General features: G+C 42.6%; 1 protein-coding gene across 8 annotated transcripts in view; it reads left to right on the top strand.

Moving 5' to 3' along the window:
• Positions 1-2,500, top strand: part of LOC122254716 (fibrillin-3) — a 120,268-nt gene that overhangs the window by 49,126 nt on the left and 68,642 nt on the right. The window lies entirely within an intron of this gene.

The raw sequence follows: 2,500 nt of genomic DNA, 5'->3' as shown, positions 1-2,500 counted from the left end.
CGAAGGGAGAGGAAAAAGGGGGGCCATTGTGCGTTGTTATTGCAGCGGCAAGTCAGACGGGCCGGTGTGTTTGTAGGTCATAATTGCAATGAGGATAAATGCATCATCAAGGTGCATACGTCGGGCGAGTGACGTGTCGGATTCTACAGGAGAGATAAAGAGGCTACGGCGACCTGAAAGGATGATGGAGATGGTCAGCTTAAATGGACGAGGAAGGAGAGGAAAAGGGGGGAGAGAGAGGAGGAATTAAGCAGGGAGGAAGGGTTCAGGAGAAAAGGGAGAAAAGGAGATAGTTATGGAAATGAAAATGTGGAGAGAGAGAGAGAAAGGGAGGGAGGGAGGGTTCAGGAGAAAAGCGAGAAAGGGAGATAGTTATGGAAATAAAAATGTGGTGAAGTAAAGAGGGAGAGAGAGAGAGAAAGGGAGGGAGAGAGAGGGAGAGAGAGAGAGAGAGAGAGAGAGAGAGAGAGAGAGAGAGAGAGAGAGACAGAGACAGAGACAGAGAGAGGGGGGGGAGGGAGGGAGAGAGAGAGAGAGTGAATCATCAGCGATCAGGGAACCCACAAAAAATATATAATTTTGTTCCAATATTTTTTTCTGATTATCCATGTGGCTTAAGGCTAATCCGACTTTCAATTTGAATATTAAAATGTCCGGAATTTTTGTCTCTCTTGAAAAAAATAAAAAGCTTTTTTCGCAAAGACTTCCAGCTCCATCCATCGAATATCGTACGACATTTTCCTTCAAACAAAACCACATCAACTTCAACTTCGTAGTTAAAAGTTGGCCATGAAACCGATCCATCAGCCCGTGAATAGAGAGGCACTGTTGTCCTCACGCCCGGGACAATCTCATAATCGAGTGGCAAGTGAGTGAACGCCTCGAGGACCACTTGAACGCGGCCGTGCAGTGCAGTTATCGAACGCGTGTTTCGAACGTTCTTTCCCGCCTGGATGCGAAGAAGGGAAGACGGGTCAACGCGTCGCTAATCCGGTTGTTGTAACTGACGAAATGGTGGGGGGGAAAATGGGGGAAATTTTGATGTACTATTTACTTATTGTGAGTAGCAAATGGGGTGAACGGTTAGCCAATGACTGTATGTGTGGTTTGACAGTATTATGAATTATAGAGTGTAATAGCATTTGTACTGTGGCAATGGATGGCGTCCTGTTATGGCCCTATTTTGTCAATCACGATACCGCTAGCGACACTTCAAATGCCTTGGTTGAAGATGGGTGGTGTTGGTTATGAATGACACTAATGGGCTTGTTTGGTTGTGATAGGGGTGGCCTTGGGTGGTGACTAATGATGATTCCCCTGCCGGTGATGACCCTGTGGTGATGAGGAATGAAGATTAATTCAAATGGCGAGGGAGAAATGGTGGTAAGGAGGTTGCGAGAGCAAATGAAAAGAGCGAAAAAAAAGTGAGTTAATTTAGCTGTCAAGAGAGGACTTAGCTGATAATCAGAGCTGTCTTAATTAGAAGTAAGGATCGTATTGATAATTCATCAATAATTTTAATCAGAGCCCTTTCACAAATAAACAAAGAAAGACAATAATTCTCTAGGTTCCTTTGATGAATATTCAAGAACTATTTCGCAGAGGATAATCAGATATGTCAAGAATAATTATGAAGATGCTTAGTAACAGTTAATTGCATGTCTCGGACACGCAAAGAGAGGGCGGAGGAGTCCCAGAAAGTGAAGCAGAGATGAGACAAGAAAGAGATTGAGTAGCAACAACGTCATAGCTGGGGGGGTTGTGGGGGGTTGTTGGGTGGTGGTGGTGGGGGGGAGGGGTTGATAGCGTTGGTCTCCTCCATGGTTGAGGATTACGTCATGACGCCTTTGAAGGTATCGTGGGCTTACTTTTTATCGTGGATTTCATTTCAGATTGTGATGCTGTCTTGCACAGGGTTGTGTTTAAACGTAATGGAGGGGCTAATTGTGGATCTAGTTATCGTATTTCTTTTTTGTATTTGTTTGTTTGTTGTTTGTTGGTTTTGTATGTATGGTATGTTTATGTGTATGTTTGTGTTTTCGTATGTATGTTTACGCGTGTCCACACACTAACACACACGGACACACATACAAACACACACACACACACACACAAATAGATAATAATTTAAAAAAAATGAATAAAACACAAACTCAATCACAAAAATCCGAACCCACACACGAACCAGCGGGAAAAAAAACCGTTATTGTGAAAACCTTCAGAACTTTTCTTAAGATATCTTTAATTAATCTCTCACCGTGATCACTATATAATAAATAAGATAGAAGTAGTTCGGTAATCCATTAATGAAAACTACACGCAATGGAATGTTCCAGAACGAATTAGTAAGCGATTTGTTTTGAGTAATTTCAATGGTTTGTTTTGATACTCTTCGACTCCTGAGTACCCTTGACCTGACTCGCATGCCCTCGTACCAAAAGCAAAACAAAAGCTATCGGAAAGAGTGAGAGGAAAGATATAAGAACTTTCTCATAACTTC

This window comes from Penaeus japonicus, unplaced genomic scaffold (assembly GCF_977035675.1).
Source record: "Penaeus japonicus unplaced genomic scaffold, GWHDUDI00000001_assembly GWHDUDI00000002, whole genome shotgun sequence".
Taxonomy (NCBI): Eukaryota; Metazoa; Arthropoda; class Malacostraca; order Decapoda; family Penaeidae; genus Penaeus; species Penaeus japonicus.
Note: the sequence above shows the minus strand (reverse complement) of the source record. Positions and strands in the feature narration are given on the sequence as shown.